The sequence below is a fragment of the Furipterus horrens genome, unplaced genomic scaffold, assembly GCF_987537825.1.
Source record: "Furipterus horrens unplaced genomic scaffold, mFurHor1.1.pri manual_scaffold_2, whole genome shotgun sequence".
Classification (NCBI taxonomy): Eukaryota; Metazoa; Chordata; class Mammalia; order Chiroptera; family Furipteridae; genus Furipterus; species Furipterus horrens.
The window spans coordinates 157,803,231-157,821,632 of NW_028327172.1; the positions used below are offsets into that span (position 1 = coordinate 157,803,231).

Consider the following 18,402-nt stretch of genomic DNA (forward strand, 5'->3'; position numbering starts at 1 on the left):
ATTTACTGGTGCTCACAGACTTGACAGAAAAGATTAAGCATGAAAGGGAAGAAATTAGGCTATACTAAGTGAAATGAAGGAAAACACACATGAAACTAGTGGTGAAGGAAAGCAAACCAGGGTTCAAATCAACAAATTGGAACATAAGGAAGAAATAAATGGTCAACCAGTACAGAAGGAGGAAACAAGAATTGAAAAAAAAAAAAATGAGGAGAGGCTTAGAAACCTCTGGGATAGTTTTAAACGTGCCAACATCTGAATCATAGGGGTGTCAGAGAAGAGGAAGAGCAAGAAATTGAAAAACTATGTGAAAAAATAATGAAGGAAAACTTCTCTAGTTTGGGGAAAGAGATAGACACACAGGTCCAGGAAGCACAGAGAGTCCCAAAAAAGTTAGACTCAGGGAGGACCACACCAAGACACATCATAATTAAAGTGCTAAAGGTTAAGAATAAAGAGATAATCTTAAAAGCAGCAAGAGAAAAGCAGAGAGTTACCTACAAAGGGGTACCTATAAGGCTATCAGCTGATTTCTCAAAAGAAACTTTGCAGGCTAGAAGGGACTGGCAGGAAATATTCAAAGTGTTGAGAGGCAAGGACCTACAACCAAGATTACTCTATCTAGCAAAGCTATCATTTAGAACAGAAGGGTAGACAAAGTGCTTCCCAGACAAGGTAAAGTAAAGAAGTACATCATCACTAAGCCATTATTATGTGAAATGTTAAAGGGACTTATTTAAGAAAAAGGAGATCAAAACTATGAACATTAAAATGACAACAAAATCATAACTATCAACGACAGGATCTAAAAAATAAAAATAAAAACAAACTAAACAAACGACCAGAGTGGGAACAGAATCATAGGTATGGGGAGCATATGAGGGAGAGGGATGTCAGCTGGGAAGGGGGAAGGGGGGAGAATGGTGTAATGGAAATGGTGTAAGAATTAAGAAGCATAGTAGAAGGGTGCAGAATAGACAGGGGGATATTAAGAATAGTGTAGGAAAGGGTAAAGTCAAGGACCATATATGCACAACCCATGGGCATGAACTAATGGGGGTGGAACTGCTGGAGGGAGGTGGGGTGCTGGGCAGAGGGGAACAAAGGGAAAAGAAGTTGGGACAAGTGTAACAGCATAATCAATAAAACATACAAAAAAAATCAATAGTGTGGTCTCAGTGAACATGTACAGAAAAAGTGCTCAGGCACAGGCCTGGCTCTTTGAACACTGAAGTGCTTTATTCTTCTCTCTCAGGAAAATAACCTCAAGAGAAATTCTGCTTCTTCCTCCATCTCTTTCTCCCTCAAAGTTAATTCTTTACTTTATACATCAACTAATAGTTAAAACATGCATGTTTTTTAAATCCTAAGTTACCAAATATTAGGCATAGCATGTATATGTTTACATTGTTGTCTTGAAACACATACACATTTTAAACTGAGACAGTCAATATTTATCAAAATGAAAGAGTAGTCCTTTAATGATTTTATAAGTGACCCATTACCATTCCATTGTTATCACTGCTAAATCCCCAAACAATCTCAAGGAAATTCCCGACAGTTAATTTCTTTAAAATAACTGAACAGAACAGAATATTCCACAGATATTTATGGAGCATTTACTATGTGCCAGGTACAAGGCAAAACAATGAAAATAAATTAGTGACTAAAAGAGACAATCCTTACTTTCAGGAAATATACTGTCTGGCTGGGGAGATTGCTAGTTATAACAAGTCTTCTGTAATAAATGTCTAATTAAAACTCTGAGGATTTTTGTCCCAATAAAATACTGAATTCACTATGGTAAGTTCACTACTGACCTTCATGTGTCTAAATTTAACAGTCATTTTTCAGTCAATTTGATCCTTTCAAGAGCATTTGATACAATTGATCACACACTCTTTTTCTAAAAATTTCTTCAATTGATTTCCAGTTTTATAGTCCAACTCCTATATTTATGACTCCTAAATTTATATTTTAAGCCCTAGCTATTTTCCTGAATTTGATACTTCTATATCTTTCTGCCTACTCAATGTTGCCTCTCACATATCTCGTAGCACCTCAAACTAAACTGTCCCAAACTGAACTCTGAATTCCTTCTCCACTTTTCATATATCTACTTCCTCACTAGTGTTCACTTAAAAACAAAGGGTTTATTTACTCATTTTTAGAGAAAGGAGAAGGGAGAGAGAAAGAGAGGGAGAGAAATATCAGTGTGACAGAGAAACATCGATCAGTTGCCTCTCATATGCGCCCCAACTGTTACAGAAACAGGGGAGTCCAGAAACAAACCCCAGAATTTGCAGCTGGGAGATAGGGAAAAGGAAGCAGCTTTCAGGATGCCTTTGCATGCCTGGGGCTAGTGGCTGGAAACTTTGTTGCACCAAGATCCGCTTTGAAACTTCCAAGGCTCAGGAAGATGGGAGGGGTCTTGGACTGTGGGCTGGTACAGAAGGAGCCTACAGAGCCTGCATAGGGTTCTGTGAATGGTCAGTACTGCTTGCAACACCCACTGCACCAGAGGATGCAATCAGGGATATATAAGCAGCTGCGGACATTTTAGCGGGTGTGCTCCCTCCATGTGGCTTGGAGGAGGGGGCCTCCAGGCTGTTTTAAGAAGAGGCTCTCGCCATGCGGTTTTGAGAAGGAGAGGAGATCCACACGGTTTACAGGAAGAAGGCAGTTTACAAGGAGGCTGAGAATCCAGACGGTTCTGCATTGAGAGCTGGAGGGCACCACAGCACAGAAAGGACCTCCCCAATCAGAATTGAGTGATTGGCAGCTACTGGTAAAGCTGAACTGTGCCTAGGAAGTAGGGAAAGAGTGTTTCTGACTTTCCTAAGACTGGCCAGGTCTGGGAGGGGGAGGCAGAACTATGTGCAAATAAACAATTCTTTTTCTTTTCACTAAACTCTGGTATTGAGGGTTATAATTCTGGCGGCGGGCAATCGGGCCCCTAACGAAACACCCCGTGGGTTCTGTTTCAATCAGAGCAGCCCAGGGGTTCTGTTACACAACCAGGGACCAAGCCTGCAACCCTGGTATGTGCCCTGACCAGGAAACAAAACTGGCAACTTTTGCTTTGCAAAGTAACACCCAACCAAGTGAGGCACCCTGGTCAGGGTTTCATTACTTTTTTAAAAAATTTAATTAAATGGAACACCTATTCATTCAGTTGATTGGGCCAAAAGTCTTGAAACTGTTCACCACTTTTCTTTCATACTACTGACTCAATTTACCAGAAAATCCTATTGGATTAACTTTCAACCTATTTCACAGTTTTACCATTTCCCACCACTTTCATCACCATTCAACCCACCATTTTCTACCATCTCTATCATTCCAGTAGATTCCCAACTGGTCTCTTTAATCACGTTCTTTTTTCTATTCTCTATACAGCAGGGAGATTTTTAAAATACATGTCTCATTATGTGATTTCCCTTTGTATATCCTTTCAGTGGCTTCCCAACACACTTAGAGGAAAATGCTTACTGTGACATATGAGGTTCTACATGATCTGGGCTCTGCCTGCCTCTCTGCTCACCTTCCCTCTTAACTCTTCTTCCTAGTTCTTAAGGTTGGTCTGCATATTCCTACTTGGGGGCCTTGACATTTGTATCCTTCTGCTTAGAATATTGTTCCCCTAGATATTATGATGACTTTCTTCTATTCATACATGTCTCTGTTCAAGTGTCAACTCCTTAGACTAAACTACTGGAACAGCACTTCCTTTCCAATTCTTACTCACTTTCTTCTTGGCCTTCTTTGTTTTCCTTATTATTCCTATCAACCCCTGACATTTCTTGTGTGTTTGTTTATTGTGCGTCTCTTCTATTAGGATGTAAGGTTCTGGAGTATGGAAACTTTTGTTTCACTCTCTTTCACATCTCCAATGCCTAGAACAACAAGTGGCTGACATGTTGTAGATATTCAAATACAGATTGCATAAATGTATGTGATGATAGTAAAAAGGAAAATTATAGGGAATGATAAGATATCATACATGGACATAACTTAGAGTGGGGTATCAGTGAAGACAGTGAAGGAAGCAAATATATGTTCTGGTTAACACCTAGAAATAGCAAAGGCAGCCACACAAGTGTGGACAACAGTTCTCTAACACTCTCGAGACTGTTTGCACATCCCTCTTGTTGAGCTGACCCATGCTGGTAGGCATAAAAGCTCTATTGAAAAAAATGTTTTTCATGTATAGTTTGGCTTTATTTTTTTCCCAGAGAAATGTGACCAGCAATATCTCATTTATCTGTGTAATAAATCTGTTAGGTAGTTGGACAAGAGAGATGAAAGGAGAAGAAAAAAGAAAGGAATAATACCAGTTTTGTCTTAGTGAAAAGGCAATGAAACAGGGAGAAGTCTTGTGACATTCCCAGCATGATAGTGGGAGAGCTAGACATGTAATTGATCCTCTTAACTTACTACTGATCTCTGCTTCCTGGGCCCAAGATAGGAGGAAAAAACAGAAGTTTTTACATATCTATTCAGAGTCAATATGTTTTCTCTTATATTTTTCTCAACTCAAACTTATAATTCTCATCATGACTACCTAAGGTCTGCAGTGTAGGAAATAGGAAAGGGTAGGAGGAAAGAGTAGGTGCTCTATAAATATTTGTTTAATAGCTAAATTAATTGGTAAGAGAAAAGGGGACAAGAGAGAAGGTTTTGTTGTGTATGCATATTCACATGTACACATACAAATATAATTCTTAATGATTTAAGTCTGTGTGAAGAAAAGGAGTTTAATTGATAACATAAAAATAATTATAATTTATGAAATGGAATATGGCATTGAATGGAGGTTTTTATTTCCATTTCTTTGGTCTCTGTGTTTTCACTCTCAATGACCTCTCAACCACCAGGTAGTTTTTGTTTATGTCAAAGTATCTTTTCTTCAAAATTATGAAGAAACTATATCTGTCAAGTACAACTTTATCAATATATCAGATTTAAATATGTAATTGATATTTTCCCACTCCAGTCCAAGCATGTAGTAAAATCAAAGTAGTAACAAACATAATCTATTTGACTTGGCCCTTAGAACTTCTTAATCCTGTTGAACTAGGGGTAGGCAGTCCACACAGAGTGCTCTTCTATGTGCTCACAAATGTGATGCCATGGCTACAGCACAGCACCTGACATTTCTTCCCTTTTTGATCCTAACATGGACATTGTGGGTTCTGGGCCCTCAGACTGTTAACTTCTGTATGTCTCTCTGTGTCATTATCTCTGTAATTCTTCCCCACTTCACTCTCAACTCTTCTAACGCTTGTCCTCTGGCACTCCCCCCTCCCCCATTTCTGATGCACAGTGTGCTCTGGTCTTTCTTTTGCTACTGAAGTATAGTGGTTCATCTCTGTAGTCTTAACATCATGTTTACATAACAATCTGCTGTGACACAAGGTGCCAGGATATTGTTTTAGAGAAATTAATTCTGCCTTGTTTCCTACTCATCAGGAAAAAATGAGGGGTTATGGATGATAGTGGCTGCTAAAAAGCTATTCCCAAACCTCTTTTGCATTTATGCCTCCCACTATACAGACTGAAAAGCAGAATGCCTGCTTTTCCATCTTTCCCTGCATCTAGAGGTGGCCCTGGGAACCAGTTCCAGCCAATGGGACATAATTGGAGCCTGCTGGTCAAGAGAAGGAGTTCTGAGAAAGATTTTGTTTTCCTGAAAAAAAGAAAATAGATGAGACTAGTGTTCCCTCTTCCCTTCTACTGCCCTCTTTCTCTATTGAATGAAGAATCAATGACTGGCTCTTCTGTGCCATCTCATAACGATGAGGAAAAAGTTCAGGAGAACCACAGATATGTCAACACTGATGCAATTGACTTGGAGAACAAAGATCAGCACTTAACTTCCTATGAAGTGAGAAAAATAAATCTGCATTTGTTAGAGCAACCATAGGTTTATTTTTACAGGTGAATATAAGTCTAACTGATACATAGGTATTTTCTTACCACCGCACCATAGCGCCATTTAAAGAGAGAAGCCAGAGCTTTGTAAGCTGAAGTCTAGGACTTATTGGTCACCAAGAAAGAGCTAAGATGTTTTTATTTTTTAAAGTAGGCAAATGGAGAATGGAGATGAATTATTCAAGAGAAGTAAAGGATCTAATCTGGGGAAAGAGAGACCAAGAAGGATGTGAAACTTAGATTCTACAACTAATAGGGACTTAGGTGGCTCCTACGCAGTGCCTTATAGGGGTAGTACCTCAGATAGATATTTCTTGTGTCACTAAATGTGTAGTATTGAAAGCAGAGGTATGATCCTTTGTAGCTGAGTCTGTGGTCAGTAGAGAAGATTATTGTAAAGGGTATTGCTCTTCCTGCCCAATGCAACAATGCCCAGAGGCAAGTAAGGAGCAATTGAAAATGGCCTCATAGAGTAGTACAAGGAACAAGTGCAGCTCTATGTAGACTAAAGACCAGGCCTCCTGTTTACCCAAAGGCTCTAATAGTTTTGTGCAATCTAATTGTGTGAAGAGAAGAGATGGCAATAATGCCTGACATTGGACTTTTTGTCAACCCTAGTAAATTGTGGATTAAACTAAATTTGATTTTTTAACCTATGTCATCATATTTTTAAAGTGCATTTCTTGTAGACAGTATATTCTTGGGTATTGTTTTTTATCCAATCTTTTTGTTTTATTGAAATAACAATTTTGTCAATCAGTTGATGTGTTTAGACCATTTACATTTAATGTAATTATTATCATGATTGGATTAAAATCTACCATCTTCCCATTCTGCCTGCACCCGCCTAGAGCTAGCAGTTCTCCATGCACCAGCATCCACTGAGACTCTCCTGGCACCAACAGAGTAGATGTGGGCAGAGCCATGGTAGCTGGGCTCAGACTGGGATTGCTGCTTTTGGGACTGTTCCTACCCATGCAGATTTATTCAAATCAAATTGCTGTAACATACCTGAAAGCAACCACTCTTACAATAACCTGACTACCCCAAGTCCAATGAATGCCACCACAAGGGCAAGTGGTGGTACTCTGCATTCAACGAGCAGTCTCTTCATGGTCTCATTCTCTCTTCACATCTCTATTAAAACACTTAGACCAAGAGTCATCTATGCTTCTCCATCTTCTAAACCCAATCCAGACAGTCTTCACGGAGAGTTGCTGTGGTTTCCTGCTTCAACAGTGCTTGAACAGAACCAGTGTTGAGCACCATCCCAGCCAGATCTATCCTTCTGCCACCTCCTCACAACACCCTGGGCTGCCCCAAAATCCCTGTCACCACTCTAGCACCAGGGAGCCACCTGTCCTCAGCCACCCATCATGATGACTGTGTCTACCTCGCAGGTGTGGCAGAACTACCACCAGGACTCGGAGGACACAATTAACGGCCAGATCAAACTCTACACTTCCTACCTCTACCTGTCCATGTCTTACTACTTGGACTGCAATGATGTGGCTTTGAAGAACTTTGACAAATGTTTTCTTTATCAATTTCATGAGGAGAGGAAACATGCTGAGAAGTTGATGAAGCTGCAGAATCAACAAGGTGGCTGAATCTTCTTTCATGATATCAAGAAACCAGACTGTGATGATTGGGAGAATGAGCTGAATGCAAGGGAGTGTGCATTACATTTGGAAAAAAGTGTGAATCAGTCACTACTGAGCTTGGACAAACAGGCCACTGAAAAAAATGACCCTCATTTGTGTGACTTTATTGAGACTCACGACCTGGATGAGCAAATGAAATTCATCATGGGATTGAGTGACCATATAACCAAGTTGCACAGGTTGGAGCCCCTTGAATCTGACATGGCAGAGTATCTCTTTGGCAAACACACTCTAGGAGACAGTACAGAGAACTAAGCCTTAGGCTGCCTTCCCACAGCCATGGGGGTAACTTCCTTGATCACCAAAGCAGTGCATGCATGTTGGACCTACCTTTACCTTTTCTATGACTTGTACCAAATCATCCACTTATGACTTTTATTTGTGCCCTTCCCTCAAATAAAGTAATTTTGGTTAAAACAACAACAACAACAACAAAATCCAAATGGCGTCTACATATCCACTGTAACAAGGAGAAAAATAGGTCTTCATTGAATCTGTTAAATCCACACTGAATTTTATTGACACAGAAAATGTTGAGGATCTCAAATTTGATTGGTTTGAACTACATGTGTAGGGTTTGACTATATAATGAATGTCAATATTAAATCTGCTAGACTTTCATGTACAAGATGAAGAAAGACACATTCAAAATTAGTTTAGAAATTATTTTCTTAAATGTAGCTTAAGAAGTATGAACACAAAAAATTCTGCCTTGAAAATGAATAAATTTTATCTTATCTAGAGATAAAGGATGGAATTTGGAACAAAGTCAGTTTTCATTTGGTTCATTGAAGTTATAAGGCCATAAAACAGGTAATGCAAAAAGCTATGGTTTTATTTATATATACATTAGAAGGAACTTCCAGGTGTTCATCTATATCCTCAATGTATTGTTACACAGTACTAATTTATACTGACGTATCTCTAGATAAAGTTTTACATTGTTAACTTATCACTGGTCTCTTGGGAATTGAAATCTTTCCTCTGAGGCTTTGGATTTGACATAGCATTTGACTTTTTGTGTAGTAATTGATATGTGCCAGGGCAATGATGGATTGGAATCTACCCCTAATCAAAGCATAATGAGTACATTTTGCTTATATTCAACAAGATCACCAGATTCATTTTAATCAAACTAATTCCAAAGAGTAGAAATACACTGACCTCAACTAAATTCAAATGCCTTTTATTTCCGCATATGTTGAATACTTTTTTATTTTTTTATTTTATTGATTATACTATTACAGTTGTCCCAATTTCTTTTTCCTTTGTCTCCCTCCATCCAGTGCCCCCCCCCCACTCCCTCCAGTGATACCCCTTCTTTTGTTCATGTCCGTGGATCATGCATATAAGTTCTTTGGTAATACCATTTTCTATCCTTGCTTTTAACATCCCCCTGCCTATTCCGTAACCACTAATTTGTACTTCTTAATCCCTGCACCTTTACCCCAGACTATTTCCCATTTCCCCAGACTATCCTCCCAGCTGGTCACCATCCCAATGTTCTCCATATCTATGATTCTGTTTCTGTTCTACTTGTTTGTTTTTAGACTCAGTCGTTGATAGTTATGTTTCTATCGCCATTTTAGTGTTCATAGTTTTGATCTTCTTTATCTTAAGTGAATCCCTTTAACATCTCATATAATAATGGCTTGGTGATAATGAACTCCTTTAGCTTTACCTTGTCTGGGAAGCACTTTGTCTGCCCTTCCATTCTAAATGGTAGATTTGCCAGACAGAGTAATCTAGATTGTAGGTCCTTGATTTTCATCACTTCGAAAATTCTTGCCAATCCTTTCTAGCCTGCAATGTTTCTTTTGAGAAGTCAGCTGACAGTCTTATGGGAACTCCTTTGTAGGTAACTCTCTTCTTTTCTCTTGTTGCTTTAAAGATTTTCCCTTTATCTTTAATCTTTGACATTTTAATTGTGATGTGTCTTGGTATAATCTTCTTTGTGCCCATCTTGTTTAGGACTCTCTGTGCTTCCTGGACTTGTATGTCTATTTCCTTCACCAAATTAAGGAAGTTTTCCTTTATTATTTTTTTCAAAGAGGTTTCCAGTTTCTTACTCTTTCTATTCCCCTATTGGCCCCCTTATGATGTGAATACTGGAACACTTGTAGTTGTTCCAGAGGCTGCTTACACTATCCTTAATTTTTTGGATTCTTCTTTTATTTTTATTTTTTGCTGTACTGATTAGATGCTTTTTTCTTCCTTATGTTCCAAATCATTGATTTGATTCTTTTTGTTGTTGTTGTTGTCATTTTTTTAAAGTATATTTTATTGATTATATTGTTACAATAGTTCCAATATTTTCCCCTTTGTTTCCCTCTGTCCAGCACTATCCCTCCTCCAGCAATCTCACCCCCTTTAGTTCATGTCCATGGGTCGTGCATGTAAGTTCCCGGGCTTCGCCCTTTCCTATATTAGTCTTTTGTAAAAATAATTAATTAATTAATTTTTTATAACATTAAAACTAACAATTCCCCCCTTTCAGACTTAAGACCCTTTATAATCTTATAAAGGACAATGGGCAAAGGTCTCGTGCTCCTCTAGCTTCTTCAAGCTGGACATGGTCATCATCCTACCCACCCTTGGGTCCACAAATCCTTAATAAGAGTGGGGGTGTGGGGGGGAGGGTGGCCTTCCCACATGGGAAAGAATCTTGCAGACTCCAGGTCAGTTGGCTATCCCAGGACAATGGTGTGCTTGGTTTAACAGGCTGGCATCCTTGTTGTATTCTGGGGGCAACACATTTGGCAATAGGGTTAAAAGGCATCATTCAATCCATAACCACTAGATGGCAAAAGGCAGGTATTAATTTTTCGGTGTCCCACAGTGGGGAAAAAAGGGGCTTCTTTGGAGGAAGGTGTGCAAGGCATGTCACACTTGCCCAAAACCCTTTTGCCCACTATACTTAGTTTGGGCTGAGAGGTGATTTTATTCTTAGCTTCAGCCACTCTACTATTGATTCTTTGTAAATTGTTTTTTATTTCAATCAGTGTCTCCTTAATTTCTGATTGGATTATTTTATGCTGTTGAAGTCCTCACTAAGTTCCTTGAGCATCCTTATAACCAGTATTTTGAACTCTGCATCTGATAGATTGCTTGTTTCCATTTTTTTAAGTTATTTTTCTGGAGTTTTGTTCTATTCTTTCATTTGGGCCGTATTTCTTTGTCTGCTAATTTTGGCAGCCTCCTTGTATTTGTTTCTATGTATTAGGCAGAAGCTGTTTTTACTCCGTGTCTTGGTAGCATGGCCTTATGTAGTAGGTGTCCTATAGGGTCCAGTGGCACAGTCTACTCTATCCCCCAAACTGGCTACTTGAGGTCTGCCCTCTGTGTGGGCTGAGTATTCCCTCTTCTTGTAGTTGAGTCTTGATTGCTGTCAGCCCGTCAATGAGAGGGATTTACCCAGGCCAGACAGTTGGTAGGACTGGCTGTGACCACTGGCCTGCATCCACCTCCCTCTGTGACTTGTGGAGGTAGTTGAGTGGTGGAGGTCTCTAACTGTCCACTGGGTGCATAGGCTCAGGAGTTTTCTGGGTGGTGCAGGCCAAGGTCAGCCACCACCTGTTTCTGTTTAGCACCCCTTGGTGTAAGCTGTAAAGCAATCTGCAGATGGCTGCTGCTAGTGCTGGGCCTGGGGCCACTCAGCGAGAGGTACAGGGGCTGGATCGCCTGTTGCTTGTTTGAGTGGATTTAGGAAGGTCTGATACCTGTGCCTAACACTGCCCTTGATATGGAGAAGCCACTGTTACCAGCTAGGTAGGTCTGTAAGTTGGATAGTGCAGAGCTTTTGATAATTATCAAGGCAGGACTAACACTGTGAGGCAAGTTAATGGAGACGCAGATATGGAGCTGCTGCATTGGGGCTCTGAGTCGGGGAGGGCTTAGAAAAGGAACAATGGCTGCTGTCTGCAGTTCTATCCTGGAGGAAACTCCTGGCTCTCGCCCTGATGCCAGACACAGCAGTTCCTCTCTGTATGACACTGGTTCCCTTCAAGGTGTTGATCCAGTGCTAGGGCCAAGAGCGAGTGAGTCTGAGTAGGTCAATGTGCGGGCCCTCCAAGAGGAGATGCCTGAGAATCCCACAGTTTCTCCTATCAACCCATCCCCTACTGGTTTTTACAGCCAAAAGTTATGGGGACTTATCTTCCTGGCACTAGAATCCTGGGCTGGGTGGTCTGATGTGGGGCTGGGACCCCCTGCTTCTGAGATATCCCTCCATTTTATATCCACCACATCTGGGTTTGGTACCAGCCCATTCCATGTCACTATATCTCTGGCCCCCTGCCCCTCCTATTCGTCTGGGTTAATGTAGTTTCTTTAATTCCTTAGTTGTCAGACTTGTATACAGCTCAATTTCTGATGGTTCTGAATGATAGTAGTTTAGCTGTAATTTTACTATGGTTGTGCAAGGAGGCAAGCCATGTTTACCTACTCCTGCATCTTGACTGGAAGTCAAGAATATTACTTTTTACAATTAAAAAAATGATTGGGTCAACTTCTTTCCAAGATAGAGGTATAGGTAGACACGCTGCATTTCCCTCCACAACTAAAAAAGAATACAACTACCTCAGATATGGAGAAAACCAGAAGTTCCAGAAAATCGAGCTGTGTGGAAGTCCAACAAAGATATAAAGAAGAAATACTCATCCAGACAGGTGTGACAGCTCTACCTAATACAGAGAGGCAAACACAGGAGCCTGTCAAGTTGAGGATACAGAGGAGTATGGCCCCAAACAGGGAACAGATCAAGGCTCCATTGGGAGAACTAAGCGACGAAGAGATAGCCAACCTAACAGATGAGGAGATAGTCAACCTAACAGATGCAGAGCTCAAAACACTGGTGATAAAGATGCTCACAGACTTGACAGATATGCCTGAATATAGCAAACACAGAAGGGAAGAAGTGAAGGCTGTGCTAAGCGAAACGAAGGAAAACCCACATGAAACCAATGATGAAGGGAAGGAAACTGGGGTTCAAATTAGTGATTTGGACCATATGGAAGAAATAGTCAACTAGTAGAGAATGAAGAAATGAGAATTGAAAAAAATGAGGAAAGACTTAGGAACCTCTGGGAAAACTAAATGTGTGAACATCTGTATCATAGGAGTACCATAAGGAAAAGAGGAAGAGCAAGAAGTTGAAAACTTGTGTGAAAAATAATGAAGGAAAACTTCCCTAATTTGGCAAAATAAAAAGATATACAAGTCCAGGAAGTACAGTGAGTCCCAAACAAGGTAGACCAAATCTTAAAAGCAGTAAGAGAGAAGAAGAAAGTTACCTACAAAGGGGTTTCTATGAGACCACCAGCTGATTTCTCAAAAGAAAGTTTGCAGGCAAGAAGGGACTGGCAAGAAGTATTCAAAGTGATGAAAAGCAAGGACCTACAACCTAGATTACTCTAGCCAGCAAAGCTATCATTTAGAATGGAAGGGCAGATAAAGTGCTTCCCAGACAAGGTAAAGCTAAAGGAGTTCATTATCACCAAGCCCTTATTATATGAAATGTTAAAGGGACTTATTTAAGAAAAGAGGATCAAAAATATAACATTAAAATGACAACCAACTCACAACTATCAACAATAGAACCTAAAAAAATAAAAACAAACAAAGCAAACAACCAGAGTAGGAACAGAATCATAGGTATGGGGATCATTTGGAGGGCTATCAACTGGGAGGGGGAAGGGGAAGAAATGGGAAAATGATGCAAGGACTAAGAAAGCATAATTGGTAGGTACAAAATAAACAGGGGGAAGTTAAGAATAATATAGGAAAGGGTGGATGAAGCCAAAGAATGTGTATCCATTACCCGTGGACATGAACAAAGGGAAATGGAATTGCTAGAGAGAAGGGGATTACTGGGCAGAGAGGAGAAAAGGGAAAAGAAATTGAGACAACTATAACAGCATAATCAATAAAATATCTTAAAAATAAAATAAAATTAAAAATGATTGGTTTAGATGGTAAAACTGACAGATGTTAAAATTGAAAAGGCAAATACATGAAGGCTCCCAAACTGTAAATTATGTATTTGGAAGGTAAAGACTGAAAGCTTACATTAAATTCAGAAAAACTTATATACTTTCTGTACATATTAAAAAAAAAAAAAAAAAAAAACACTACAATTCAGAATAGCCACATTTTGAACACTTTCTGTCATGGTCAACATTTTTAGATAGTTAGAACCTGATCTGAAGCCTAATGTGGGCTTGATTCTGGAAAATGAATCTTTTCACAACTGCCTTATATACTGAAACCTTTTTAAAAATAGTCCCTAAAATCTTTTGTTTTCATGGTCACCCACTGATACTTAGATGTTCCAGTATTTAATAAGGCCACAGTAGTCTTGATAACCAAAGTCACTCTCTCCCATCTTTAGAAACCTACCCAGGAAAACCATACTCTTATTTCATATAGGAATGTTGGCCCTCTATTTTGATTGTATATTGTATTTGTGTACTTAAGCTTTGATTCATAGTAACTTCTCATGGTATAAAATTGATTTATGTTGAACACAAACTGTAAATAAAAAGAAATGGCTGAAAGAACAAAATAAAATAAAATAAAATTTACCATCTTGTAGTGGTTTTATTTGTTTCATCTCCTTCTGCCTTCTTTTGAATTGAGTATTTTTTACCCCATTTTATCTCCACTTTTGGCTTACTATTTATATCTCATTTTTTAAAATATTAGTGCTTACCTTAGGGTTTAAAATATACATCTTTAATTCATCACAGTCCACCTTCAAATAACAATATAGTGTTTAATATATTGCTAAGGACCTTGCAACAGAATATTTCCAACTCTACCCTTCTATGCTTTGTACTGCAGTTATCATACAACATACTTTTACATATGCTTTAAAAATAAAATATATTGATGCAACTGATTTTTATTTTAGATAATCAGTTACCTTTTATAGAGTTAAAAATGAGGACAAAAACAATTTTATATTTATCTTCATTTATACCAGAGCTCTTAATTTTTTTTACATATTCAATACAGTATCTTCCCTTCTAAATTTAATGAAAATATTATTCTAATATTGTAGAAGGAAAGTCATTACATCATCCAAGAGATGGGTTGTCAAGGTCTGTGGAAGATGAGTTGATGTTGAAGATTCTTTTTTCAATGTGACTTAATTAAATGGTTTAATGCATAGTTGACCACTTTTTACTCTTTGTGAGAAGTTTTTTATGTATTTTCACACTTGTATATATAATCTTGTAATTTATATTCAAATACATGTATATACAGTTCAAACTTTAGGACTCTTTTGCACTGTATGTCATCATTACTAACACAAACTGAATATAAAAATGATTCAGAACTCATATTTTGACTGTATTGATTAGATCTTAATTTGTGGGTTATTTATATGTTCACACTAAATTCTGTAAAAATAGCCCATGTATTAAACTAAGTCAGTTAAACAGGGCAGAAAAATGTTAAGAGTCCTGGGAGCCTGGGATCTACTGTTAGACATTTAACAACTGAAATATTTCAGTATTATTGCAAAATTTATTGCACTGTTTTTTGAACAAGTACCAAAGTGTATAATATGAAGAAAATGCAATGGTACTTCTAAAGGAAACTCAAGGTATATCATAATCAGCCTCCGTGTTCCTCAGTTCTGTGGCAGATGACAGGTTCATCTCTGTGGAATATATTTGAAATAGAAAGTAAATAGTTTCTTACAGGCATTACTTACAATGTTATAGTATTTGCAAATATATAATTCACATTCTTTGGCATTATTTATTTGCTTTTCTGTTGCTTTTATATGTCTCCATATAGTTCATCAGTTTTACTTCAAAGGTAATTTGTATCAAAGAAGTTATTTATATATTTTTAAATATCCATGTCCTGAATTAATGGCCTGATAAACTGCCACAATTGAAGTGAATTTCTTTTTGTTGTTGTTATTTCCATTTGGGGGATGTGTGTCAGTGAGGTCAAAGTCGTACATATAGGTCTCATAAGTCCATGTTCCAAGTAGCACTTCTGAGTCTAGCCACCAGTTTCAGTCAACCTTACTTATAAAAATGCCTTAATTCAGGCTGTTATAACAAAGTACCATTGCTTGGGAGACTTACAAACAATAGAAATTTATTTCTCACAGTTCCGGAGGCTGGAAGTCTAAGATCAGGCTGCCAGCTTGGTTGAGGTCTGGAAAGAGCACTCTTCTGGGTTGCCTTCTTGTTGTGTCCTCACATGGGAGGAAGCAGTGAGAGAAAGCAAGCTCTCAATTACTCTTGTAAGGGCACTAATCCCAATCAGGAAGACTCAGCCCTTGTGACCTTATCTAATTCTAATCACCTCTCAAAGGCCCCACTTCTTTTTTTTTTTTTTAAGTATATTTTATTGATTATATTGTTACAATAGTTCCAATTTTTTCCCCTTTGCTCCCCTCTGCCCAGCACCCCCCTTCCCCAACAATCCCCTCCCCAAGTCCATGCCCATGGGTCATATATACAAGCTCTCCTGCCTCACCCTTTCATATATTCTTCTTCTTTTTTTAAAATAATTAATTAATTAGTTAAATATTTTAACAATAAAAAATAACAATCCCTCCCTCTCAGACTTAAGACCCTTTACAATCTTATAAAGGACAATGGACAAAGGTCTCGAGCTCCTCTAGCTGCTTCAAGCTGGACATGGTCGTCGTCCTACCTACCCTTGGGTCAAGAAATCCCTAATAAGAGTGGGGGTGTGGAGGGGAGGGTGGCCTTCCCACAAGGGGAAGGATCGTGCAGACTCCAGGTTGGTTGGCTGTCTCTGGACAACGACATGCTTGGTTTAACAGGCTGGCATCCTTGTTGTATTCTAGGGGCAACAGGGTTAAAGGACATCATTCAATCCGTAACCTCTAGATGACAAAAGACAGGTATTAATTTTTCAATGTAACACATTAGGGAAAAGAAGGGCTTCTTTGGAGGAAGGTATGCCAGGTACATCTCACCTGTCCAAAACCCTTTTGCCCATTATACTTAGTTTGGACTGAGGGAAATATTTTAGGTTTCCCCCCTCTCAGGCCTCTGGGCTTTTTCTGTCCAAGCCATTAGGATAGAAAAGAGAAACCAGTTTTAAAGTGAAGCCCACAGACCACCCCGTTCTTCACCAACCCAGCCACATAGTTCAACCAAACCATTGAGTCTCAGGAGGCAGCAATGCAGACAGGATTAAGTGAGGCCTATATGTACAGACAATCACTCAGGTAATGAGATCATAGACTTATGCCCTTTGAAAACAGAAAACACCTGTTAATTTATGTAACATAACCCACATACAAGTCTCTAAATCTGTAGGACTGTCTTATCGGAAAGACATCCAGTTGCAAGGCATTTGACATTCTTCTTGCCTGTAAATTGAACATCTTTGATAATACCACAGACATAGTTTAACTTTCAAATGAAAACAAATTTTAAATGAAAAGAAACTTTAAAGACGGTTAGCTGCACTACTTTATAGTCTACCACTGGGCATTGTGATCTTCCTTGAATCATGATTTTTCTCCCTAAGATTACGCTCCTTGTCATTAAAGGGACTGCATTAAGTTCATTTTTAATTTATCCTATTCATTTGCATAAACACAACAAGAGCAGCAAATGATCACTTATGATCTTTAGTTCTGCTTTGCTGGAACTTACGCAAGGAACATTTAGGGTGACCTTCAGTCTGCCCTTCAGAGCACAGAAGCTGAGCCACATACCTGGCATTCAGCCTTGCCTGTAAACACCTGTCTTTTCCAGGTCCTCCTGGTTTTCCATTGTGCCTTAAGGTCCCTTCTAGCCATCTTTCAGGAAAACAACCTTCATTCCTTCCCTGGAAAGATTGTTATGGACTGTTCATCCATCCAAGGTACCAGGCCTCAAAGCCTCCACTTCTTAATACCATCATCTCAGGGGTTGGGTTTCAATGTATGAATTGTGGCGGGACACAACATTCAATCCATAGCAACAACAGCAAAATAACTGAAAACCTACAAGTGGGAGCTCAAAAGGCAAGTAAGTTGTTTCTGTGTAATAAAGATTATCAGTGCCGTAACACTGTCCAAAGAACAGCTATGCCTACGTAAACAGGTGGGCTACATGTCCACTCTAACCCAGTGCATAGGGGAATTTCCAGTTGGTTCTTTTCATCCCACCTTGGGAACAGGATATATCACTTGTACCATGAGACATCCAAGTTAGGAGGTTCACTAGCGTGTGAGAATGGTACAGGGCAGGTGACCACAGGCAAGGAGCAGGCAGGAGGAGGACTGGGGAAGATGTTGGAGCAATGGATGGTTAGGGCCAAGTAGATCTGCATTCAGTCTGGGTTCAGACCCTGAAAGTGTCCTCTTTTCTCATCTTTTCAAACTTAGTTTCTACACTCTTTCCCCTGCCTTCCATAGTCAAAGTCTTATGTAGGCCCCAGGAGATAAAGTTTACACAACTTCCTTCTTTGAGCTTTTGTTTCTGCTCACAAAGTGTGTAACTAACTCATGGCTGTTATTGAGCTTTGAAGAAGAGAATGGGGTCCTCCTAGTACCAGCAACAGAATGGAAGAGAAGGGGAGAATAACTCAGAGAGCAACAGATTAATTCCTGAAGTACAATCCTCAGGATATTTTTAGACATGCACTGTGACTATATATATCACATACATATATAACCCTCATGCCTAGATGTTTATCTTCCCTCTTCCCTCTCTGTTGCTTCCTTTACTTGCCTCTCATCACACTTAAGTCTGTTAGTTTAAAACACAACAACAGCCTTGGCTGGTATGGCTCAATAGGTTGAGTGTTGGCCTGT

General features: G+C 39.1%; 2 pseudogenes; both read left to right on the forward strand.

The window, feature by feature from the left end:
• The first annotated feature begins 6,852 nt into the window (after positions 1-6,852).
• On the forward strand, positions 6,853-7,196 carry LOC150019804 (signal transducer CD24 pseudogene; annotated as a pseudogene).
• A 114-nt stretch (positions 7,197-7,310) lies between these two features.
• LOC150019805 (ferritin heavy chain pseudogene) lies at positions 7,311-7,853 on the forward strand (annotated as a pseudogene).
• The last annotated feature ends 10,549 nt before the right edge of the window (positions 7,854-18,402 follow it).